The sequence below is a fragment of the Bos javanicus genome, chromosome 5, assembly GCF_032452875.1.
Source record: "Bos javanicus breed banteng chromosome 5, ARS-OSU_banteng_1.0, whole genome shotgun sequence".
Lineage (NCBI taxonomy): Eukaryota > Metazoa > Chordata > Mammalia > Artiodactyla > Bovidae > Bos > Bos javanicus.
The window spans coordinates 116948267-116974440 of record NC_083872.1 but is presented as its reverse complement, the minus strand read 5'-3'; the positions used below and the strand labels follow the sequence as shown (position 1 = coordinate 116974440).

Genomic DNA, 26174 nt, shown 5'->3' with positions numbered 1-26174 from the left:
CAGAAGAGAACTCACCACTCTTTTTTATTTGCAAATCCCTTTGTGTATGTGTGTGTGCGTGCACGTGTGTGTATGTGTGTGTGTGTGTGTGTGTGTGTGTGTGCTCAGTTATGTCCAACTCCTTGTGGCCCCATAGACTACACACTCCCAGCCTCCACTGCCCATGGAATTTTCCAGTCAAGAATACTGGAGTGGGTTGCCATTGCCTCCTCCAGGGGATCTTCTCTATCTAGGGACCAAACCCCCATCTCTTGCGTCTCCCGCATTGGCAGGTAGATTCTTTTTTTTTTTTTTTTTTGGCAGGCAGATTCTTAACCACTGTGCCACCTGGGAAGTGCCACAAATCTCTTTAAATAAAGCAAAGTAAAAGCAGTCAGATGGGAACTATCCAATCTCCTGTGATAAACCATGATGGAAAAGAATATGAAAAAGAACATATATATATATGTATAACTGAGTCGCTCTGCTGTACGGCAGAAATCAACACAACACTGTAAACCAACTCTACTGCAATAAAAATTTTTAAAAAATTAAAAGCCAAGCGATGAGTGTGGCATCTGAACCAGAAGACAAATCTCTGCAATGCTTTCTCTAATTTCTCCTGTGTGTATCTTATCTTCACAGTTGGAGAGCCAACAGGACCCTTGCCCTGTTAAATAATAGCACATGTCCCAACTGACAAAGATTTAGAACACAACTCTTTCCTTCTGAGTCAATTTTTTGGAATCAGAACGCATGATCTTGCAGAAAGAAAGAGCATTTTATTTAATTAGCTGCTCAGGCCACCTCATAGAAACTCTATTTCATGCTTAATATACCCCAAATCTGGGCTTCCCAGGTGGCGCTAGTGGTAAAGAACCCTTCTGCTAATGCAGGAGATGTAAGAGAAGGGATTCAATCCCTGGGTTGGGAAGATCCCCTGGAGGAGGAAACGGCAATCCACTCCAGTATTCTTGCCTTGAGAATCCCAAGGACAGATGAGCCTGGAGAGCTGCAGCCCATAGAGTCACAAAGAGTCAGACATGACTGAAGCAACTTAGCACCCATACCTCAGATCTAGTGATAATTATAAACAGAGTAATTTGAATGGCAGCTGCCACCTTTATAATACCTATGCCGTGGGAGCCACGTGTGGGAGTCCAGCAGGCGTGCAGGAGCACGCCCGTCTAGTGCAGATGGAAGGAGGGGTTCTGGCCATCTGGGTGTGAGGGAAGTTGCAAAATGCCAAGGGGAAATCCTCCAGCAGGGGCAGGTAGGCCCTAAGTGCCTTCTAAGTGCCCCCACTAGTTCCCACCCACATCTGAGCACTGTAAAAGAAATCGACAAATACTCGCTGAATTCAATTCTGTTCACGTTTTAGTGGCTCAGGGCACAGGCACAGGCCTCCGTCGGCATCCTCAAGGATGGTCCCAGGCCCCTTGGGGGCACCAAAACCTGCCCACCACGCTCAGGTCCCTTAAATGGTGTAGCATCTGCATACAACCTACACACATCCTTCATAGACTTTCAGTCACCTGGAGATTACTTCCAATACCTAATACTACATGCATGCAATGTAAATAGTTGCGGATACAATGTATAGCTATTGGCAGGTGGCAAATTCAAGTCTTGGTTTTTGGAACTTTCTGGAATTTTACACCCTCGAATATTTTCGCTCCATGGTTGGTTGAATCTGGGGACACAGAATCTGGATGTCGAGGTCCTACTCAGGATACAGGGCGAGCTGGGCAGAACTGACGGGCACACTGCCCGTCTCATCGAGTCAGACTCAGTGGAAGAAGACTTCCTTCAGCCTGCGTTTCCAGAGACCCTCCGAGGATGAGCAACAACTGTTGTCAGGGTCTGGGGATACCAGAGGAAGGACAGATGCAACATACATCACCATCAAAGCCTGAGCGCGTGGACTTCCCTGGTGGCCCAGTGGTTAAGACTCCGTGCTCTCAATGCAGGGGGCCCAGGTCTGACCCCGGGTTCGGCAGCTGCTGAGCCCACGTGCCGTACCTCCTGACACACCTAAGAGCTTCGGCAGCTGCTGAGCCCACGTGCCGTACCTCCTGACACACCTAAGAGCGTGCTTCGCGAGAGAAGCCCCCGGAAGGAGAAGCCCCGCGCTCCGCAGCTAGAGAAAAGCCTTCACAGCAACTAAGACCCAGCTCAGCCAGGGAGGAATACATAAACAGACATTTTTAAAAAGAATAAGAAAAGCAAAGAAAAAATGGCTTTAATAAAAGTGTATATGCAGGGTGGGCGATGTGCTTCTTTCCAAAAGCCTTTGAAAAATCATCCAATGGTCAGAGCCAAAATAACAGGTACCAGATCCGGGCAGGTGGCACCGGCGTGCTCCTTTAGACCCCGACTGGGCGAGACTGGCTTCTTACCTGCCACAAAGAATCTTCACCTGCACTTCTTTGCCACCACTTATGAGCCTCCCAACCCTTCAAAGAGGTGGAGCGGAGCGAAAAGCCATTTTGTGATGAAAAGTCAGCATCTAGAGAGGGGGACAGAGGTCCCTTGGCCCAGCGGGCGGCCCTGAAGGGACAAAAATCAAACCTCGCGATGACCTAAACACCTCCTCCACTCTGTCAGACTGCTTCTCCGATGCGACCGCAAAACAAACGCAGCTCAGCTACCAAAGTAACTATATACTAGGCCGGGCTTAGTAAGGAGCAAACGCTCCATCTTTTGAGGTGCATAAACCCCTCCCCGATACTGCTACGAGAAGATGCTAGTTAAATGTTCTAGAAGCAAAGAATGAACACCGCTCCACACAGCAAGCCAACCAGACTGGGTGAGGTCTGTTCCCCACCAGACAGGTCACTGCAGGTAAGTGACAGAAACACTGGGAAGAAGAAACAAGTTCTGTCAAATCTGGCCCACGGGGACATCAAGGGCTTTCCCTGTTTGGTTCTTAACCCTAAAACTATCTTCACACCAAGTCGGAAATTACAATTCTTTGCCTAATTTTCCCCAACCACATGGCCTTAGAAGTGAGCTAGCCTGTTCTATGTAACTCCTCAGGCAGAAGCAGCAGACACAGCACACGTCTATCCTGCAAACAGAAACTGTGGCATTACTTGAGGCGTCTGTGAAGCCCCTACCAAGCCACCAAAACCAGAATAAAAACAGAGGCCCTCAAATTCCCAAAAAGCCACATCCTCTAACTGCAGTGCAACAGAATTAGTGCAAACATTCACCCCCAACGCCGGTCACTTGGAAGTTAAGACACTCTGCCGCTAAGGACATATTCATTCACACACAGACTGAAAGAGGAAATAGAGAAATGTGGCATGTTTAAAATATGTTTACAGTAAGCAAAGAAATGTTTTAATAGAAGTTTTTAAAGATGATTACTTAATCCTTATAAAAACAGATGCTCAAAGACAACACATCAAAAAAAAAAAAGCACTGGTTAACAGTCATTTATCACATATCATAACATATGATTTATTATATCATATATAATCATAACCACAAGGTGTATGGCAAAAATAGATTCCCTTTCTGCACCCCAATTTCATCTCCTTTCAGCTCCTTTTTTGTATTCTGGTATAAAAATCAGCTTCATGAGCAGATTCACAGTTGCCTTCCCCAATACTAAACACAATATCCCAGGGCAGCTAAAAACTCAGGAACTATTTATAGAATATATGAATTTTAAAATGTACATCTATTAAAGAATCAGCTTAATAATTATTCTATCTAAGCATGATGAAATATATGATATAGACACAAACACATTTATTCACATGAAAAGATGTTCCATAACCCAATGCTTAATAAAGCAGCTTATAAAATAGTTTCTATAGAAGAAACACATTTTTTTTTCTCCTCTCTCTCATGCTCTCTCCCACATACACAGACTATGGTTAAAAATCTGGGTACAAGTTGGACAAACGTGAGCTAATAACAACACTTGCTTTATGATTATGAAATAATCACACGTCCAAGATTCGAGAAGAGGGAAAACGTTGCTTCCTGTGGTCAATTAATTTGCTGTTGCTTCCAAGTTGTGTAGAAGTTTGTCAAGCTCCCTGCCTGGTCCCTCAGTGACCAGTGAACCACTCAGCCTGAACCATCTCCTCCAGGGTATCACTGTCCTGGCTGATGGCACTTCTAGACCTGGCCTACCAGCTTGGCAAGCATCTGCTTGATATTAAAATTGGAATTAAAACAGCTAAGTCGTGGCACGACCCCTGACTTGTCGGCGTCTGTAACTTAAGTGTCTGTTAAGTGAAAACATTTCTCACAGTCATATTATCTAGTTTTAAATTACACGGAACCAGCCTGCCATAAAGAAAGGAAGTTCCTGAAGAACACTGACACGATCAAGTTTTCAGGACTTAAAAGAACTTACCCACATTTATCTTACTTTCAAAGAAATGAAAATAGACCTAACTGCGGCATCGGCAAGGTAGTACTTAACCCTCAAATTGCTAGTCTGTAGGGCAATGGAAGTAAAGACTTCAATATTTCAGTCTGGAAAAAAATGAGTAAATCAAACCTCCTATTTACCTGTGATGACAACGTCTTGGTTCTGGGCTGCTCCGGCCACAGACTGTTACTTTCCAGAGGAGGCAGGGCCCTCCTCCTCCGGCCTTGGCGGCAAGAAGGTAAAGGAGGAAACGATCTGTGCTCTGGTTCTGCCAAACTCTCCACCACCTTGAAAGAGGAAAGTCACCGTGACCCTGCGTCTTCAACCGCTACGGTGTGGCAGGGTCGTCCCAGGAAAGCCCAGCCCCGCCTCCCTGCCCCACGCACCCCTTCCCAAGCAGCCTGGGGGAGGAGGGGACTCCCGAGTTTGGGGAGGGGCCGCAGGGACTAGGGGTGGGCAGGCGGCCGCGAACGGCCCAGGGCGCTCCGCGAAGTCCAAGGCAGTATACAAGCCCGGACTTTTCTTAGAAAGAATCTTGACGTTTGCGGCGCAGCCACCAGCCTTTAAACTTCAAAAGGCAGGAGAGCACGGGTGTGCCGTTGTTCCCGGTTAGACTGCGGAGCGCGTAGGGGCAGAAGCAGCCCTCCGGACTTCCGCCAGGACCGCGGCGCGCAGCCGGGGACCCGGGGAGACCCGGGCGCGGGCGCCCAGCGTCAGACCCGCGGGCCCCGGGCTGGGAGGGCCGTCCCGCGGCGGAGGCTGCCCTGGGCTCGGCCTGTCCGGGTCTCCCGAGGGCGCTTAGGCGCAACGTGGGCGCAGTTCCGCAAAGCTGAACTAACCCGCGCTTGTCTCTCCCATCCGAGCTTAGACGCCCGGCGCACGAGGGTCAGTCTGCCGGACCTCGGGCCACCTGGCCTAGGGGATCCTCGGACGTCTCGGGAACGTCCCCAGTCGGGGACAACCAAACTCGACCATGCAGAAGGAAGGGCGAGCCTGATGCCCCCGCCTGGTGGGCCTTCTCTCCGGAGTGGGGGCAACTTGAGCACCTAGCGTCTCTGAGGTACCAGACCTCGACCCCTGCCCAGGCCCCAGTCCCAACCGACAGCTGCGGACGCCGGGGCTCCAGGCAGGCCCCGGGCGCTCGGAGGGAGGCCGACCAAGGGGAGGGCCCCTGGGCCCCGGGATCCCCAGTACTAGCCAGCAGCGAGCGCCCTCACCCCGCGCCCCGGGGCCCCGCGCATGCGCCACCCGGCCCCTCCCCGTCCGCCGCCGCTCTCGGGAGGGAGCCCGGCCCCCGGACCCCCGCGCGCGCCCGCCCGCCCGCCGCCTGGCACCTGGGGCCGCGCGGTCCGCCGCCTGCCGGTCCGCCGGGCGAGCACGCCGAGGGAGGCGGCGCCGGGCAGGGCGCTAGCGGCCGCCTCCGCCCCTGCCGCCCGCTGCCCCCGCCATGGGGCCGTCGCGTCCCCTGCCCCTGCCCGGCGCCGCCTCCAGGCTCCCGTGCCAGCCGCGCCCCCGCGGCACGCGCCGCCCCTCTGCCCGCCGCCCCAGGCCGGGCCGCTCGCGCAGGGGGCCCCTCCAGGAAGCCCCGCCCCCGGCCCCACCCCGCGCGGGGACACAGCCCCCGGACGGCGGGGCCCGATTGGCTGCCCGCGGGGGCGGGGGTGGGACCGCTCTCGGCGCGGGGGCGCCCACCTCCTGTCCCACTGCAGCGGCGCCAGCGGGGAAACTGAGGCCGGGGCGGGGGTGCGCGGAGGTTCAAGGTCACCCGGGTGGGCGCAGCGCCCGTGAGAGCACTCCGCGCGTGGCTGGACCTGGGCGCGCGTCCGGCCCCGCTCACTGGGGGAGGGCCGAAGTCTAGGAGGGGCGGGCGCGAGACTGCCGGCCGGGTGGGGGTTCCCGCCCGCGGCCCGGCCACGCTGGCGAGGCCCCGCCTCCCCTCCGGGAGCCCAGCTCTGCCCGGGCCGCGCGAGGAGCTTGGTCTAGACCCGGGACCAAGGCGCGTGGTGCCCTCGAGTCTAGGGAGAGCGCAGGGCCAAGGACAGGCGGGGAAAGACCTTGTCCCGGGGACCCCTGATTGCAGAGGCAGGGGAACGGGAACGCTGGTTGGGAGGGCGCGTCAACAGGTGGCGGAGTTGCCGGGGGCGGCGGACGGGGGACGGAGACGAGCGAAGGGCACCGGGCCCAGACGCCCGGAGGCGCTGTCGACTCTGACCAGCCGCCCCCCACCGCCCCTCGGCCCCGGGCCCCGGCTGTCCAATGAGCCTGCCCTCCCCCAGTGAATGGGGGGAGAGGGACTGACTCTGTGCCCAGCCGAGGAGCTGGGCTTCTGCCAGCGCAGGAGGGGAGGTCGCGGCCCGGGAGCCAATGGTGAGCAGCAAGAGCGCGAGCTGCAAAGCGGCTTTGTTTGCGCGGTGACGCCCGAGCTCCCCGCGCCGAAGGCACAAAGCCCCAGGTGCCAGCGCATCGGGACGCTCCTCCTTTGGGAACGAAATGTGTGCTATGTGGGCCCTGCTCCTTGCCCTCCCGCGACTCGGTCCACTGTTCTATTTGTGGCGGCGAGCGCCCAGAAGGAGCTACTGGGGCGGGAAACAGCTCCAAGCAAATTCCCGCATGACACACAGACGCTGGAGACCCGGGGAACGCGGCCCCTTATACGGATGTCTTAGGCTCACCCTTGTTGATTGGCTGCATACCTGTGGCGAACTTTGCCCCACCCAACAGACACCCTCAACACCTTGGCACTAACACACTGGACAAGCCCAGCTTTTATTGCACATGCTATATAGCGATGGGCAGTTTTTGTATTACGTTTCAGAGTTTACCAAGTGATCCGTGTACATTACATCCTGGATATCTCACAGGTTGAGCAGGCAACAGTATTGTTTATTTATGGAGCTAGAGGGCCCATAACTGGGTTTCTGTCCTCATGAGGGCATCCAAGCTCGGAGAGGTCACCTGACATACCACAGATCAAGAACCCAAGAGTTGGAATAGAAGGGCAGTGACTTCTCTCCCCAGACACACTCGTGATTGTCTGCTGTAAACCCAGTTAAACCAGGCAGTTAGAGAGACCTGATAAAATCTGTTTTGAATAAGGGCGAAGGAAGCTGCCTAGGGGTCAACAGAGTCATGTGTACACCCACAGACATACAGAAATGATGTTCTTGGGGCTTCCAAGATTTTAGGGAGAGAAAGCTTGCTTTCCATGCATGTAATGTAAGCAAAGCTTTCACATTTGAACAAATGCTCTCAGCCAGTCCCTTGCCTCCCCTTCCCTAGGAAAAAGTAGAAGGATGCTCAGGACTTTCCTCGTGGGAGTAGTCATGCGAGGTTTCCATACACGCAGCCCCCAGGGGACCGTAGGTTCCTGTTTACCTTGAGCAGACTTCTGTTAGCCATGAAAACCCGTCACAGCCAGAATAGGAGGTCCTGTCACAAAGGACGTCCCTCTCCCAGCCCCCAGCTCCTGGAAGTCTCTCCCTCCGCCCCCACCCCCGACTTCTGTGTGATGACAAAGCTTGAGCAACACGACAACACAGACAGCCTCCTACACTGGGACAGAGCAGCACCTTGTAGCCTGAGTGACACGTCAGTGCTCCTAAACACGCCTCCAAGCATTGCCTCCGCTCCTCTCTGCAGCCTTGGTGAATACCAGGGGCAGTGTGGGTTGTGTGTGTCTTCGTTCATAGCTTCCATTTCTTTGGTGCTGATGCTCTTTCAGATCCTGTTTCACATTTTCTAATCTTGGAGACATTTGGAGAAATAATTATTCTTGTGCCCACGTTACAACAGGGGCACTGTGGCACACACACACCCCCCGCCAGGTCATACTGACCAGTTGCAGAGCCCAAGATAGGAAGCCTGTCTGTGGTGCCCACACCTGGATGGACCTAATCCTACAGGGGCAGACAATGGTTTCCCATGGCCTCAGGGGAGAAGTCAGGAAGCTGGGGACGTTCAGAGGACAGGAAGGGAGTTGCTGGCCAAGGCTCCCATCACCAGATACCAGGTGGCAGGTTCGACCCTGGATGTGTAAGCAGGTGAGGTCACCACCTGTGTTCAGAAACTGGCCCTGACCCCTGCAGGGCTGAGGCATCTGCTGTGGGTTGGGTCCAGGCCCCAGACAGAAGTCTATCTCTTTGCCGTGCAGTTGAGCTAAGCCCTTTTCCGGGAACTGTCCAAGCCTCTGCAGGTCACTTGCTTGCCCTTTGATGATGTGCAAAGCCTCCCAGTGAGACGGAGTTTGTGCTTCTGGGGTGTCATCAACCAGGACGGTGGCCTCTGATCTCCTGGACGCGTGACCTCTGGTGAGATAGTGGAAGTCAGCAGGGGCAAGGGACACGGGCTGAGAAACTGCAAGTTCACTGTTGGCTGGTTCAGAGCTGCCCTGTGGTCCAGACTGGACCTCAGCGGGGACCAACCCTGAGCGTGTGCATGGCTGCTCTCCTAGTAGTGATGGCGAAACCTCAGGGGTCCAGGTGACCAAGTCTTGTCAACCCGAAGGCTGGAACTCACAAAGGTCCCGAAGAACAGCTGGGTTCATCTCATTCTGCAGAAGTGGAGACAAAGGGAGTGACAGCCCTTGGCCGAGGTCTTCGAGAATGAGCGAGAACCTGGCTCTCTGAGTCCAAACCCACTCTACCATGGGTGCAGAAGAGGGCCTCGAGTAACCCCAGGGTGCAGCTGCCTGGTCCCCAAGCCCGTGCTCTCCTGGCCCAACGCCCCGGCTGTCTCTGGCGGGCCCAGGAGCCGACTGTGAAGGACCAGTCTGGGCCCAGAGCATCAGTGAGGCCACAGCACACCACAAGCTTGTGGCTGGAGAAAGAGGCCATGTTCAAGGGGAGAGTGGACAGGGCACGGAACAGGCGGAGGTGGGCAGTGACCTGTGACCTGGTGGGGAGGGGGAGGTCGGCTTGACTCCATCACATCAGTAACAAATTGCAAATGATACATGTTAACCAGTTGTTATCACGGAAGTGGCGGTGGGGTGGGTGGGGTGGGGTGGGGTGGGTGGTGGGTACAGCCCTGCACCCGCTTGAGGTCGGCAGGGTCTGGAACCTTCTGCAGGTCCAAAAACAGCTTCCATCAAGATACCAGTCCCTTTGATTACTCACCTGTCCCCAGCCAAAGTCCCCAGACTGGCTTTCCTACAGTCTCTGTCTCCAATCTCTGTCTCTGTTGTTCTTGAGAACCCCAAGGCAGCCTTCCCACAGCCGTGCTCCTCCAGCCCCCACCATCCCTCCCTAGAGTCAGATTCCCTCATCATCACGGACTACTCCGTCCCAGGTGGCTTAAGCTCCTTGGGACGGGCTGGGTCACAGATGTCGTTTGCTGGGTTCCGAGCTTGGGCTTGGAGCTTCAAAGTGATCCAGAAGGAGAGAATCTCACACTAAAGTATGATGGATAGATGCTGTATGATGTATAAAGCAGTATCTATATAAAGCACAGTACATCATGTACATCATCATACATATAAAGCACAGTAAAAAAATACATAAAATGTATACAGAAAGCTGAGTGCCAAAGAATTGATACTTCTGAACTGTGGTGTTGGAGAAGACCCTTGAGAGTCCCTTGGACTGCAAGGAGATCCAACCAGTCCATTCTAAAGGAGATCAGTCCTGAATATTCATTGGAAGGACTGATGCTGAAGCTGAAACTCCAATACTTTGGCCATCTGATGTGAAGAACTAACTCATTGGAAAAGACCCTGATGCCGGGAAAGACTGAAGGCAGGAGAAGGGGACGACAGAGGATGAGATGTTGGGTGGCATCACCAACTCAATGGACATGAGTTTGAGTAAACTCCGGGAGTTGGTGATGGACAGGGAGGCCTGGCGTGCTGCAGTCTGTGGGGTTGCAAAGAGTCGGACACGACTGAGAGACTGAACTGAACTGATAGATGCTATGCCATGAGTGCATGCTCAGTCGTGTCCAACTCTTTGCAACACTAAAGACTGTAGCCCTCCAGGCTCCTCTGTCCATGGGATTTCCCAGGCAAGAATACTGGAGTGGGATACCATTTCCTTCTCCAGGGAATCTTCCTGACCCAGGGATCAAACTCGCAGCTCCTGCATTGGCGGGCAGATTCTCTCCCACTCAGCCACCTGGGAGGCCTGATGTATGGATAAATTTGGTCAGTAAAGGACATTCTGCCTGCTGGGGTTCTCAGTTATCTGACCCGGGGAGGGGGGTCCTGAGTGTGAAGTGCACTGTTGTAGGTGGGCAAAGTCTGGGGGGAGGGCGTGCAGAGATAAGACAGGTGTGTTGACCCACAAATGCAAAATAGATTCACATGTATGTGGGGATCACCACCTCTCTCTAGGGCACCCCCAATTCCCTCATGAAATTAATAGACAGAACCTGGGATTTGGAGTCAAACAGATCTGGATTCAAAACCTTGCTCTGCCTTTTTCTCATACCATAATCCTAGACAAATGGCTTGAACTCCTATCTGAACTTTTTCCTCGAGAAAATGAGGTGGCAATGCCAAGCTCCAGGTGTCCTGGGGTGAGAATTAGGAAGGAGGGTAGAGGAAGTGCAGGGACAGGGCCTGATAGGTGGGTCACTTTTGGGACCTGGCGACCACCTGCCTGAGGGCTCTGCCAAGGGCCACCTCCTCCAGGAAGCCTGCCTGGCGCCCACCCCACCAGCAGAGCCGCCCTCTTCTCTGTGCCACCACCGCCCGCATGGCTCTCGCCTAGGTCAGCGCTGTCTTGACCGTGCCTCTCCCCTTCCTGCCTCGCCACTCAGAACGGCCGACACGATCGAGTCCTTGGAACTTTCTGACACCAGGCGAAGTACCTGCTCCTTGCTCCCTCTCGTGATCCTCAATTCTATGCTGGTACCTGCCTTTAGGGCTTTCTGGTGCCTCAGCCATAAAGAATCCTCCTGCCATGCAAGAGATGCAAGAGACTCTAGTTCGATCCCTGGGTTGGGAAGATCCCCTGGAGGAGGAAATGGCAACCCACTCCAGTATTCTTGCCTGAAAAGTCCCATGGACAGAGGAGCCTGGTGGACTACAGCCCCTGGGGTCGCTGCGACTGAACACACACCACCTTTCACAGAAGAGTTCTGCCGGCCGGTCAAGGCAGCGTGACCTCCAGCTGAGCGGCCTGCAGGTTCCCAGCCTGGCTGCCAGCTGCCCTCACCCAGGTCTTCATCTCTGAGTGCACAGGGCCTGGAACCCACCCCACCAGCCCCCATAATGTGCCAGGGAGTGGCCAGCATGTCCAGGCCTCGGAGTTCACTAACATGATCGAGTGGCCCGTGGGCCCCAGTCCCCTAAGGGGACAGCCCGTGTTTAACAACATGTCCCCAGTCTGCGGCTAAATGGACAAAAGAGCCTTTGGCGAGTCTTCTGTAGAGCTAGTTGACCTGAAGAGGGGTCCTCTTTGTCCCTGGGTGTGTCCTTGACACTGCCCTGGTTTTTTGTCGAAAATGCCTTTTCTTACTAATAAGGTGCTGATAATAGCCGACCATAGCTGTGTTTTGACTTGGCGGCCCCACGGCCGTCCCCCAAACCGGGTACAACGTGGGTCTGTGAGCCCGAGGTCCGCCGGTGTGCTCTGTTCACGGATAAACGCGCAGCATGCTGCGAAGGCCTCCTGGCCCCTGTCCTCTGGCCCAGCTCTCTCCTCCAGACTGCCTTCTGATGCTTATTTTCCCATCAACACTTCGGCTTGTGTTGAGACTTGCAGCCGGGAATATAAAATCCTACACAAGGGCCTGATTTTGATCTCTGACATGTGGGCGGCGCCCTCGGGAGCCTACCGGCATCACACTCACTCGGGGCCCCAGCTCACCTGTCACCTGCTACCCTCGGGTGGGGGCCAGGCCTGGGGAAGAGCGCTCCCTCTGCCTGGGAGCCTGAGGTGTGCAGGGCCTGACTTTCATGGGAGGCAGGAGGGAAACTAAGATCTACACTCTGGAACACTCTAGAAGGAGCCAGGGGCCTGCCGCAGACAGCGTGGGACCAGCCTCCTGGCAGATGGGGCCCTTCGGTGGCTGGCAGGAGAGACACTGGGGGCTGTAGACCCATTGTTTCTTTTCTCTAAGTTGAAGTACGTTAGATTAAACCAACTTTCTGGGCAAGCGTTAGTGCTAAGTTTAGTTTCAAAATGGTCCCTCCCCGCAGGGAGATCTAGGGATCGCTAAGTACATGCCAAGGACTGAGATGGCCCCTTCCAAGAGAGATGCCAGCTTCACCACCCGGGGACCCCAGCCCTGACTTTGTCCAGGAAAGCAAGGCGGGCTGTACCCCCTTGTTCCTGACTCCCCACCTCCAGCTTACAACAGAGAAGAATCCCTCAGTTAGACGCCTCTGATCTTGACTTCTGTCCTTACATGTGCCTCCCCCCACCCCAAGGTCAAGGCCCGGCCTTTCCAGATTGGCAAAGGCCCTCAGAGCAAAACGGCTGCAGAGCCATCGCCCCGTTCCTGCTCCCCGTGTCCCCAGACTTAGCCTCTGGTGGTTCCCTGCTACCTCAGCCACACTTAGAGGCCTGTAACATAATTTTTAAATAACTCCTTTATCCAAAACATTTACTTGCTTCCGGAGAGAGTCAGTGGAAAGAATCTGGCCCACCATTACTAGACACAGAAGCTTAAACCCTGTTTCAGTCCTTGATATTTATTTGTCTTCTGGCTCAGCTGTTAAACAGCTTGAAGACTGCACCTTGGGCTCCTCGTGTTCCCAGCTCACCTGGCACAGGGGAGGCGGTGACTATTCGGGGATTTTGAGCATGTCCCTGAAGGGTGCTGTTGGTCCAAAGGAAAGCTGGTAGGTAACTTCAGGTGCCCGGAGTTCCCTCCTGGCTCGGCTGCCTGGAGAGGGCGTTGGCGAGGTCACCCACCTACCTCTCTGAGCCTCGTACCTGGGAACCACAGGCCTGGGCGCGGTCGGGCTCACGTGCGCTCACTGTTTCCACTGTGCCTACCCCTCCCCTCCCGGGCTCTGTGACCTTGGGCAGCCCGACCAACCGCCCTGCGTCTGTTCCGGACCTGCGTCTGTTCCCAACCGTAAACTGAGAGGCCGGGCTGGCTGATCTCAGACGTCCCCTGCCAGCTTGAGACTCTGCGTCTTGCTTAGGGGGTGTGACTGTGACGTACCCCAGGAGCCAGCTGCCAGGGCCCATGAGGGAAGCGTTTTTTTCCTGCCTCGTTGGGGGAAAAGCAGACACGTGACTCTTCCAGCTGATCTCTTGCGTGAATTGAGATCAGCATCTCGTGCTCTGCTTTGGAAAGGCGTTGGGGACCAGCCTCCCTGGTCTGTGCCCTGGGGGAAATCGGCTGCTTCTTTGGGCTGGAACCTTCCAGGCTAAGGCTGGTCCGCTGAAAGTCCTGCAGCCCTGCTCCTGCAAATGCCCAGCAGGCAGACTGTGCCGAGTCCCGTCCCAAGGCCGCAGCAGGGAGGGGACATGCCCCAGGCTTCTGCTTCCTCTTCCGGGGACTGCTCCTCTGCTGCCTGCTGCTTCGGTCTAAAAATACGCTCTGCCTTCTTGTTAGGACCCAGTAGGAGTGATAGACGCTGCCAACGAGAGGAAGAAGTTAGGGGATGGGGCACACTTTGGGAAATTCCCAGGACGGCAGGAGCCCGGGCTGGGTGCCCCTGGCATCCTCCACTCACGTTAGGGAAACAGAAGGCCGCTGCCCAGAGGGACCCAGGGCTCCCTACCCCGTCGCTCCTGCCCCGATTAGGAAGGGAGCCCCGCTCGGCAGGACCAGAGGTCCACCTGGAAGTTTCTGGACCGGGGGGGGTTCCTTCAGGGCAGGACCCTATGGGAGCCTTGCTGAGTCTCCTGGGCCCAGGGCCAGGCCCCGAAAGGGAGGCTCAGGCAGCCATGGGGGTGACATGGGGCTGGCCCCCGAGGGGGCTCTCCCTGTCTCCATCATCCATTTTGTTCAGGGAGCAAAGCCAAGCGGAGAGTCTGAGTGCTAATCCCAGCTCTGCTGGGTGAACTTGGCCAGTTGCCTCACCTCTCAGCTCCTCAGTTTCTTCATGGGGGTGGGATTTAAGGCTGCCCTTGGAGGGTCACTGTCAAGGTCGGCCTGATGAAGGGCGTCCTGGCCCCTGACTCCGCCCCCAACTCTGCTGGCCCTGCCCTTTCCTCCTGGCCCTCAAGTCTCACTCCCCTTACCCTCCAGCGCCAGGCTCCGCCCTGCCTGCACAGCTGCTCCCCAGCCCATATTTCTGCCCTGCTGGCAGCCGGACAGGCCTGGGCACAGCCCTTGGGCCTGATACTTGGGGTCAGCCAAGGTCACACGCCTACCTCTTTCTCTAGCCTCTCTGCTTGCAATCCACCACATCCCCAGTGCTTTTGCTTCTGCAGGGCATCTCCTTTTCCTTCTTCTGTTTTTCCTGGCACCACCTCTTCCAGGAAGACCTCCCAGATGGCCCCTCTCTGGGCTGTGTTCCTCTGCTGATCTCTCTGTGTTATACTGGTCTCTTTACTAGTCCATCTCCCTCACTAGATTGGAAGCTTCTTGGGGATTAGGATCTTACCTGAGATTATTAATAATAATAATGACAGAAATGATGAACTTTTTAAAAAAGTTTGTACCTTTTAAAAAAGATTGTACATCGTGCATGTTCAGATTTAACAATGCCCAGCTATTTTGTGCTGAAAAATTTCACTAGTGATTGCTTTCTTCATACTGCAGTTATTTTATAGTGAAGTTTATCACGTGTCTTATAATTTCACTTGTTTTTTATGACACATATGATATTGCTTATGTTTGAATAAATGACTTCCTTTTAACATAGTAATTTTTGACTGTGATAAAATATACCTCACATGGGCTTCCCAGGTGGCTCAGCCCATCCAGTATTCTTACCTGGAAAATCCCATGGACAGAGGAGCTTGGCAGTCCATGGGGCTGCAAGAGTGGGACATGACTTAGCAACTAAACACCAAAAGGCATAACACAGGGCTTTCCCTGGTGGTCCAGTGGCTAAGACTCAGAGCTCCCAGCGCAGGGGGCCCGGGTTCAAGCCCTGGTCAGGAAAGTAGATCCCACATGCCGCTACGAAGACCCAGCACAGCCAGATAAATGAGTATTAAAAAATGCATGCGTGACATAAAACGTACCATTTTGAAGCATCTGGTTCACTGGCATTAAGGACAGTCGCTTTGTTTGCTTCCACCACCAGCATCCAGAACTTTCCCATCTTTTGAAACTGGAACTTTGGTCATCCCATGCAACTGCGGCTCCCCACTTCTTGTTCCGGGTGTTTAGTTGCTGTTAAGGAGATTTGGGGAACATCTAGTGAAATCAGAATGAGGTCTGTCCCACAGATAGTGTTGACTTCCTGATTTTAATCTTTGTACGGTGCTTGTGTAAGATAGTGATTTTTAAACATTTTGGTTTTATGATTCCTTCATCCTCTTAAAAGCTATTGAGAACTCCAAAACATTTTGTCTCTGAGGGCTATATTTGTTAGTATTTCTGGTGTTAGAAAATGCAACTGAAAAAAACTTTAAGTATTTATTAATTCATATAAAAATAACAATAATAAGCCCTTCGTATCTTAACATATAGAACACTTTTATGAAAATGATTATAATTTTCAAAGCCTTACCCCCAAATTTTGAAAAACATTTTTTCAAATCTTCTTAATGTCTGGTTTAATAGAAGGTAGCTGGATTCTCGTGTCTGCTTTGTCGTCTTTGTGTTTTTGGATGATTCCTAGTTTTGAAAAATTAACTTTTAGTTGATTTATAATGTTGTGTTAATTTCTGTTGCACAGCAAGATGATTGAGTTACATATACACACACATTCCTTTTATCACTCTTTGCCATATGGTTTATCACAAAGTATTGAATATAGTTCCCTGTGCTCCACGGCAGGACCTCGCTGCTCATCCTCACGTCTGCTTCTGCAGTCTCTTGCAATCTGTCGTTTTTGTCGACCTCAGTGAAGAAAATCTAGCAGGTGGAAGAAGGAGTGCAATTTAATAGTCATTGTGGATATTCTTTGCCACTGCCCCCAGAATTCAACAAACGGATGTTTCCCTTTCTCTCCTTTTTTTGATGTAATGCTTTATTGCAGTATAATTCACATGCCATAAAATTCACGCTCCTAAAGGCTCATGGTTTTAGTGCCTCCTCGCTCCCGGCTCTTTCGGGACGAGAAGGCATTTGAAGGAGTGTGCTCAGCCCAGGGGAAATCAGGCCCTCCCCACCACACACACACCTGAGGGAAGACAGCACGGAGGGGCGCTGCCAGGAAGGCAGGGGCGTCTGGGAGCATCCTCCAGACCCGCAGACAGGCTGCCTCTGAGTCCTTCTCCCCTCCCGCCGGAGGCCACACGGGACGAGGAGTTTCAGCAGCTTTGACCCTGACCATGGAAGAGAAAGCCTCCCCATTCCTGGCATGGTAGGGCTGATTTTGGGTCCACTAGGAGGGGGATAGACAAAGCCTCTAAGAAAGGAGGGAAGAATTCATGAACTGCCGTTAAGTGAGATGAGAGAAGGCCGTGGAGGTCAAGAGCCCAGCCATCGTACGAGCCTCCTGTGGCCGCTGAAACAAGTGACCACGAGAGTAATGGCTGAAAAACCACCAGGGGGACTCCCAGGAGGCCTAGTGGTTGAGGTTCTGTGCTCCCAATGCAGGGGGCCTGGGCTCGATCCCTGGTCAGGGAGCCAGAGCCTACACACCGCAGTGAAGACCTGGCACAGCCAAATAAATCGAAATGAATAAAGCAACCCAAGTCTCTTCTCTTGCAGGTCCTGAAGTCAGAGTCTCATGTGGGTCTCACGGTGCTCAGGACAGGTGTGGGCAGGGCTCCGCTTCCCCTGGAGGCTCCAAGAAAGAATCCATCTCCTGGCCTTTGCTGGCTTCCAGAGGCGCCCACGCGCCTTGGCCCATGGGCCCTTTTCCCACGTCCAAGCCAGCGGCTCCGCATCTCCTGATCTCTCTCTGACTCTGACCTCTTCCTTCCTCTCCTGACCCTTGTGATGACGTTGGACCTTCGGGGGAAATCGAGGACCATCTCCCCATCTCAAGATTCTTAACTAATCCCGTCTGCAGAGGCCCTTTTACCATAGAAGGCAGCTATTGGGACTTCCCTGGTGGCCCAGTGACTAAGACTCTGCACTCCCGGTGCAGGGGGCCCAGGTCCGAGTCCCTGGTCAGGGAACTAGAGCCCACATGCCTCATCTGAGCGTTCGCATGCTACGACTGAAGATCCCTCGTGAGGCATCTAAGACACGGGGCAGCTGAATACGTGAAAAAAAACATTTAAGAAAACGGAGGAAGACGTTCACAGGTTCCGGGTATCAGGACGTGACCATCCTAGAGGGGCGTTACTGTGTCCCCACGGGGCTCGAGAGCGTGGCCACTGGAGCAGACAGGCTCCGGGGCCTCAGACAAGTCATTTCACCTCTCCGTGCTTCAGTTTCCACATCTGTAGAGAGAAGACAGCGACAGCCCTACCCCGTTAGGCCCACCGCTATTTCCACAAGCCCTTCTGGCAGATGCAGAGGGCTGTGGGCAGTGGTCATGTTTCCAGAACCTTCCGTGGCCATGGCCCAGGTAACTGGGGAGGGGCTGCTCACTGAGCTCACCATCCGTCTGTCCCTCGCCCCCTCCAAGGGCAGTTCCGGTGGCACCCACACACACACACTCGAAAGCCCCCCAGACACGCCTGGGAGGGGCCAGGAGGGCAGGGAGGCGGTGGTGGCGGCCGCCACGGCCACACACGGCTTTTTCCTGCATTTAACCGGATTACAGGACTTGAGCTTCCTTCCGTGTTAGGTCCTCCCAAGCCCCTGGGAAGTCGCGGGCGCTGAGCCTACACTTGTTGGATTGTGAGTCATGCATTGGCCGAGGGGTGGAGAAGAGATGGAATCAGAATTTCGGCCCTGGCCCCCTCAAAGCCTTCATTTTTCTGTGAACATATAGTGCAGAGGGTACTTATTTCAGAACAATAAAGGGATCATGACCTTGACAGCGAATCCCTCCCCTTGGCTCGGAGGGAGCACAGCCAGCCCTCAGCCCGGGGTGAGAGTCCTCCCCCTGAGCCCCTCCCAAGAGTGCCTCCAGGGAGCTGCCCTTGGAAGTCGGGAGCTGCACAGAGCAATGGAATCCAACCTTGAGCTGAGCGTGTTCTGCCCACAGGGGAGCATCGGGAGCTCCCTGAGCCCAGGACGCCTCCTCCTCACCACCCAGCAGAGGAGAAAGGTGAGGGTGTGCCCACCCCCAGGCTCTGCACAGCTGAGTCACGGGAGGCGTGGAGTCACCTGCCAGCCATCTTGAGCTCACACACATGTGCAAGACCAAGCGCACGTGTGTGTGTGTGCTTGTGTATGGGTGTGCGCACCAGCAGGTTTGCAATTATGTCTGCGTGTGTGTGCATGTGTAACTGTGCACTTTCGCGTGCCACCTGAGTATGTACATGAATACACGTGTGTGCATGCCTGTGCACACACACGAGTACACGCTCGTGCGTGTACGTGTGTGCATCTGGGTGCACAGGTCTCTGTGTGCATGCTTGCCTGTGAGCGTGTGCCTGCGTGGGTGAGCATGGACGTGTCTGTGTGCTCACATCTGTGTACAAGTGTGCATCCACTTCTGCGTGTGGGGGCCTGTTTTTGTGTGTTCAAGTCTCTGTGTGCACACACACGTGAGTGTTGCATTTTCTCCCTTGGGTGATTCAGACGGCCGTGGAGATCTGACATAGCAATGAAGGTGGCCGCCAAGACAGATCCAGGGAAAGGCGCGGGCCAGGCCCCGCCCGACGCCTACCCACCGTGGGCTCGGCAAAGCCAAGGGCTCAGGCAGGATGCTCCCAGGGCCGAACTGCCAGCACCTTCGACCAGCTGCGTTGCTTACTTCTCAACCTCGCCCACCTGAGGGCATCTTGCCATGTATTTCAGTTTCAAGCACGATCCGAGGGCCAGCTGCCGCCCATCCTGGGGGAACATCGTCTTCTTTTGGCACGTGCCCACCTGCTCCAGGCCGGCCTCTGGGGACCCCTCCCCAGGCTCTGGGGGGCTGCTATTTAAGACCCCCACAGTCGTATGAACAGGGTTGGTCTCTCAATCATTGGCTTCACAGGGAACAAAGGCAGAATTGTGACGGCTGTGGGAAAGGGCAGCAGTTTTGCAGCACAAAGAATTTATTTTTTCTTTCCCTGATCTGAGCCCTATTGGGGCCCACGGGCTGCCTGGGAATTCGGAAGCAGCTTCTGGGAGAAAGCTGGGCAGGCGGTGTGGGTGGCCGGCTGCTCAGGGTGCCTGCTGGCCCCCCAGTGCCTCCAGGGCGTCTATTCTGCCCCTGGAGTCCCGCCCACGGCCCTCCGGCGTGTTGGGGACACACTTGGGCACTCCTGCCCCTCTCTGATGCCGCAGCCCCTCCAGCCCTCCTCGGCCTGGATTGCACCCAAAGCATGTCTCCCGCTGCTCCCCACTCTGCCCAGGCCGTCCTCCCCCTCCTCCTCCTAGTGGATCACCTCCCACCCCATCCCCATCCCACCCCCATCCCATCCCGCCCACCCCATCCCCATCCCATCCCCATCCCATCCCCATCCCATCCTGCCATCTGGCTCCACGGACCCCACAGGAGGCAATGCCTCCCGGTCTGTCCCCAATCGGGTCTGCCCCCCAGGTGCCTCGCAGGAACCCCCGAATTGCTCTGAAGTCTGACCCCCTCCATGGTCCCCGTCTTGACCGATGGGGCTACTAGACAGCCAGTCTGTCTGAGCCAGCTGTCGGGGCTGGGCTGCACACCACGTGGACCCCCGCCCCTCCAACCCATCACCAGCTCCAGCCAAGGCTCCTGAGAGCTCTCTCCTATCTCGCCCATCATCCTCCACTTTCCTCACCTCCCCCACCTCCCTCACTCACCCACTAAAACCCTTGAAGTCTCCTTGTGGCCTTCGAGGACCCAAGGGTGCCCCAGGCCCTTTGCAGCCCACCCAGACACTTCTTGCCTCCAGGTTCTGCTCCCTCTAGAGGCTCTCTCCCCTATGAACACCAAGCTTCCCTCCCCAGCCCCACGCCTACCTACCCCTTCCCTTGTCAGGGCTCCTCATCCCTGAAGACTTGGGTTAGTGGTCACGTCATCTCTAGGAAGCCTTCCCAACCCCCAAGCTGGTGAGCGCATGCCTCCCACAGCCCTTGCTCTTGATTCACCCTTGATGGAGGAACCCCCTTCGTGAAGGGGTGGGCTGGGATATGGAGGCATCCCTGCAGCCCAAGTGAGAGGCTGTGTAGGTGGGGGATGTCACCTTGGCACCCGCAGACCTGTACCTGACCTTCCCGATTGGGGCGTGACCTCAGGGATGGCCTGTGAGACAGGGCCCCGTGCCCCCAGTAGGGGCAGGGCCGTGTGAGTGATGGGAGTGGGCAGGGCCAGCAGATGCTTCAAGCCCCATCTCTGTGACCTTGGGTTGACCTTGCCCAGCCTCTGTGTCCTGCCTGCAAACCGGGGACCACAGAAGGGCCTGAGATTAGAGCCAGACCTGCAGGGAGGCCCGGGGCCCTGAACCCACAGAGCTCAGCTGGGCGGTCAGAAGCCTGGCCTGAGGAGGGGTTCCAGGGACAGAGGGAATGTGGGGTCAGGCGATATGGCGGCCACCTGGCGGTCTGCCCTTGGGAAGGTCGCCAGCCTCCCGAGCAGACCGCCCTTCGGAGGCCCCACGGCTCGCCTGGGTCCTGCCTGTGTTCCCAGGCCCTGGGTCACGGCCGGGCTGCCCAACTGCCTTGGGAGCTGACCTGGGCTGACTGTGGCGCTCGGCCAAGCCGTGTCTCTGCATTTAGCACCAGAGCTGAGTCGTTTAAAGCGGGGTGGGGGAGCGGGCACCTCCTGTCCTCTGCCTGCACCGATGGAGGAGACGGGGGGCACTTCTCCACCGCCAGGGCCCCTCCAGTTGCTGACCACCGGCCCCCGCCCTGGCCAAGAGCCCTTCCAGCTCTGACAGGCTCTGGCAGTAGTCTTTTCTTTTTTATATATGATTTTTGTTTATTCATTTCTGGCTGTGCTGAGTCTTCGCTGCTGGGCAGCCCTTTCTCTGGCTGCAGGGGCTTCTCTAGCTGGGGTTCATGGGCTCTAGGGCGCGTGGGCTTCAGGGGCTGCAGCTCCGGGCTTGGTAGTCGTGGGGCCCGGGCTCAGTCGCTCTGCAGCACGTGGGACCTTCCCAGATCACAAATCAAACCCCTGTCTCAGGCATCAGCTGGCAGATTCATTACCACTGAGCCATCAGGGAAGCCCTGGTCAGGAGTCTTGGGGCTGGCGCCAGCTCGGGGTGAGAAAACGGCCCTCAGGGATCACGTGGGTGGCTGGGGGCGGCCGGCCTGGACTGGCTCCTTTGCTCCCGGTCCTCAGTTTCCCCGCCGGCCCCTCAGCACCACGTGAGTGAGCGGCCCTGCAGTAGGCTGGAGGCCGTGCTGCAGTGAGCGCCCCATGGCGGGTGAGCAGGTGGGTGCCCCTGGGCCTCTGCCCAGCCTGGTTTGCGTATCAAGGTTGAACCTTCTGCTGCCCGCCCTGCCCCCCTCCCCAGACAGGGCACTCACTCAGTCGTGGCCTGGAGGGTGGCTGTGCCACGCTGCCCCTGGGGCCCTGGGGGACCCTGGTGAAGGTGCCTGTCTGCAGCGAACCGCTTGCCCTGGCCAGAAGCAGGCTGGGTGGCAGGCCCAGGGCCCAGGTCACGCAGGGCAGCTCAGGCTGTGGGTGAGACAGGCCTCCAGGCCCCCGTGGGCTGCAGGACTCTTGGTTCCTGGCCTGAAGAATGGGCGGATACGAGCAGTGCCCACCTGGCAGCTGCCGGAGGTGCCCCCGGGGGTCCCGTGGAGCCCCGAGTGGCCAGAGAGAAGCAGACAACCAGCACCGTGCCTCCCCCGCCCTCCCAGAGGTTATGGCCAGGGCAAAGCTGGCCTGGCCTCCAGGGCGCTGCTCCCTGGCCCCTGGCCACTGCGCGGGGCTGAGCGCTCTGATGGGCGCAGGGGCACAGACAGGAAGTTCCTGTATCCTCGAAGGTCAAGGTCACTCACTGCAAGGGCCCTCACGAAGCCCGTGTCCTCCCGGCACTGATCTCAGTGTCGGTCCCAGGAGCAGCAGCTCGGCTCTGCCCACCAAGCCACTGCTGCCCCCGACCCCCGCAGGGCCGGCTCCACCCGGGCCAGGGAGCACACACAGCCAGGGCTCGATGAGCCTTTGTGACTCACTGCTGGGGAAGGGGAGACAGCTTCCCATGGCGCAGGGATGGGGAGGGCAAGGCCTGGCCTTTTCCGCCTTTGCGGTGGAGCCGGCTGGAGGAGCGGGGCACAGGGAGGAAGGCAGTCCACAGAAACGGGGCCGAGCCCTGGGGATGCCCTTTGAACCAGCCCTGCCTGACGCTGGTCCAGTTCTGGGATTTTTTCTTACATAAGGTGGTAAGTCCCTCTCTGGGCCTAAGCTGGTTTGGCGTGGGTTTCTGTCACCTGCAATTAAATCTTCCGGATTAATTCTGAGACTGACTCTAGAGAGGACCTGCCCTTTTGGACACAAGAGGCCCCGGCTCCCACAGGGAGTCCATGGCCCGTCCACCCCAGCGGCATACCACAAGGCAACTCCCACAGGCCCGCACAGCACGCACAGCGAGTCCCCTACATACGGACCTTCCAACTGTGAACGTGCGTCTGTGCGCACACTTCCGTCCGGCGTGAGGGAAACAGCAGCTCGCCCTCCGTCTCCTGTTGCTGACGGCCCTTCAGCTCCAGCATCTCCCACATCCTCTCCCTGCTCTGGTCAGCAACTCCTTTTGCCTGCTCACTTGATGCCAGTCCCTGCACGCCAGCTGTTGTACTGGATGCTGTACTTTTCAGGGGACTGTACTATGAGATTAAAAGCTGTTTTTGTTTTGTTTTGCTTTTATGTCTAATTTGTGTGACAAGCATTATAAACCTATTACAGTAGAGTATTCTGGAGTACGAAAGGGCAGCTCACTCCAGCGTTCTTGCCGGGATGATCCCATGGACGGAGGAGCCTGGCGGGATCTCAAAGAGTCAGACACGACTGAGTGACTGAGCGTGCTCACGCACGGCACAGTCCTGGATACCTGATTGTGTTAGTGGGGTACCTAAGCTAATTTTGTTGGACTTTCAAGCCAACTGGACTCAGAATGGAGCTTGTTTGTATATAGATTACTGCACAGTCAGGGTGTGAACGCGGGGGCTTCTCATTCCTGTCCCTACTTTGCAGCTGGCAAACTCCTATTTATCCTACAAAACCCCACTCAGGACTTATCTGAACCAGGAAGCTTTCTGTGAACTCTCCCCCTGCCCCGACCCACCTCTGCTCTGTGGCCCTCCCTCCTTCCCTGTGCCTCCAAGGCCCTCAGCATTGTCTCCCTAATCCTCATGCACAGTCAGTGCCTGTTCCGAGTCTGTCTCCCAGCTGGAAAGGATTGAATGAAGGATAGTTTGGAGGGCTGCACCCCCAGGTGGATCCCTCAAGCTGATGCACATTCCGTTCTGGCTGGTCTGCAGTTGGAGCTGCCCTGGACCCTGAACCTCTCCCCCTCCACCGTCAGCTATCCACAGCTGCTCGAGGATGTCTGGTTCAAGTGTGGAGGCTGCCAGGAAGGTTCCCTGGAGGGAAAGCGGCTGGATTCCTGCCTCCAGGACTGGCTGGTGGAGGCAAGGCTGGGCATGCCGGGGTTTGTACAAGTCTGCCTGGGCCCGGGGTGCTCCTGAATGGGTGTCTTCCAGGCCCTGGGGGGCTCGGGCAGGCTTCTCACTGAGACGGATGGAAAAAAATAACACCTACAGGAGGGTCAAATGACAAGACGGTGTCAGGCATCCATGGCTGGTGATTAACAGAAGCTGGGGCGGGGGCCATGACGGAGGCCCGGGGAGGTGCCGGCACCAAGCAGCAGCAGGAGGGGCGTCCCAGGCCGCGGCCCAGTGTGAAAAGCGCTGTGCCGTGCGCTCTGCGGGGCAGTGGCCTCCTGCGGCTGCAGGCAGGCTGGTAGGGGAGGTTCTGCTCCTGCCAGGAGTGAGCCTTCAAGAGCAGGGGGAGATCAAGTCAAGGCTGTGAACCAGGCAGGGGAGGACTGGTGAATGTCTGGCCCCAGCAGTCTGCTCTCTCTGGGTGGCTGGTCCTGTGCTGGGTTTTACAGTGGCCTGACCTTTGCCTGTTCAAGACCAACTTGTTCAGGCCCAGTGAGGCTGTACAACCTATAGCCTCCCAGACAAGGCTGCCCATTAAGCACCAGTCTCAACTGGAATGGCCAAGCCCACTGGGCCTGGCCCGACTCCCAGCCTGCTCCATTGGGGCCAGGCCAGCAGCTGCCCACGTCCTCTGCCAAAGGGGCAACCTCACTCACTGGGCCGCCTGTCTGTCACTGGGTTGTGGGTCAGGCAGACTAAAGAGCCTGTGGCTTCCAGGCCCACGTGTACCCGGCTCCTATCAGCTGCCAGGGGTGGCGCCTGCCCACAGCCCAGGGGTGGCGCCTGCCCACTCGTCAGCACTGTTCCCATGCTCCCTGCCCACCTGGCCAGGAGTCTGTCCTGTGAGCCCAGAGCTTTAGGCGGGGAAACTCCCTGTGGCTGAGTGATACCTCCAGGTCTCTCTTGGGGTGGGACTCCCTGAGGATCTAGGAGGGTGGTGACTGCCCCAGGGCCACTGAGCAGGTACCACGCTGATAAAACAGCGTTGACAGTCCACCATCCCTGTGACTGGGCTCACAGGGTGCAGAGGGGATTGAGGAAGGCCCCTGTCCTTGGGGGACACGCTGTGCCGACCTCTCTGGGCCCAGGGGCACAGGGATGGGACACCTGACTCAGCTCCTGTGGTGGGATCAGACGAGACCACCACTCCCCACCCCACCGGGCAAGTGGTGGGCAGCAGGGCTTTCATCTTGGGTCTTCTGTAGCCTAACCCCTGCTACATGGGACCTTGTGACCTCGGCCATGCAGCCTTCTGCAGCCTGGCACAGATGGCACCCTCCACTTTAGAGGGCAGCCCTGCTGGGGACCCCCCACTTGCAGATGCTGGCCCATAGCGGGTGGCCAGGTGCAGAGGGGAAGGGGTGCCATGGTTCTTTTCTGTTTTGCAGATGGGGAAACTGAGGCTCAGAGAGGCAGAAGTGTGGGCTCCCGTGACAGAGCTGGGGGCAAGGGCAGACAGTCCCCGGGTTGGACCCCAGCCCAGGGTTTGGACACGGCAAGCACAGCTGTCCTCCCGGTGGTGGGAAGAGGGGCTGTCCCCCACCTCCCCACGGCCAATGGAGCAAGACACTCACCCCGGGGGGTGTGAGGGGAGAAGAGGCCTAGCCTCCTGCGGGGGCAGCTGGCCTGAGGCAGAACCCACCTGCCCTTCTCTCTCCTTGCTCTGGACCTCGAAGGCTGCCGGGGACAGGAAGCGGGTGTTGGGGGGTTGGGTGGCGAGCGTCTCGAGGACCACCCTCCTTCCCCAGCCAGACCTGCGCTATTTGCCGGATGCGGGGCGCCACCTGGTGGTCACCTCAGGCCTCGCCCATCCCATGTCGTCGTCTAGTCACTAAGTCGTGTCCGACTCTTTGTGACCCCGTGGACTGTGGCCCGCCAGGCTCCTCTATCCATAGGATTCTCTAGTCCAGAATACTGGAATGGGTAGCCATTCCTTTCTCCAGGGAATCTTCCCAACCCAGGGATCGAACCCAGGTCTCCTGCATTGCAGGCAGACTCTTTACCAGCTGAGCCACCGGGGAAGCCCCCAGCTCCTCTGTCGGTGGGATTCTCCAGGCCAGAATACTGGAGTAGGTTGCCATGCCCTCCTCCAGGGGATCTTCCTGACCCAGGGATCGAACTAGGCTCCTGCGCTTCAGGTGGATTCTTG

At 56.4% G+C, this 26174-nt stretch overlaps 1 protein-coding gene and 1 long non-coding RNA gene across 3 annotated transcripts in view; both read right to left on the bottom strand.

Moving 5' to 3' along the window:
* The window catches only part of PPARA (peroxisome proliferator activated receptor alpha), a 75090-nt gene extending 69309 nt beyond the window's left edge, over window positions 1-5781 (bottom strand). The window contains exons 1-2 of one of the 2 annotated variants that reach the window (XM_061418873.1): window positions 5707-5781; window positions 4513-4659 (exon numbers count right to left, since the gene is read on the bottom strand). The gene's annotated coding sequence lies outside the window, so the exon portion shown is untranslated. Of the gene's footprint in view, window positions 1-4512; window positions 4660-5211; window positions 5290-5706 lie in introns of those variants that run through there. The other variant, XM_061418874.1, reaches the window with a different exon arrangement.
* A 1333-nt stretch (window positions 5782-7114) lies between these two features.
* On the bottom strand, window positions 7115-15025 carry LOC133248544 (uncharacterized). The gene is made up of 2 exons (XR_009736748.1): window positions 13077-15025; window positions 7115-8921 (listed from the first exon to the last, which is right to left on the bottom strand). It is a non-coding gene; the product is annotated as an uncharacterized LOC133248544 (long non-coding RNA).
* Between the last annotated feature and the right edge of the window lie 11149 nt (window positions 15026-26174).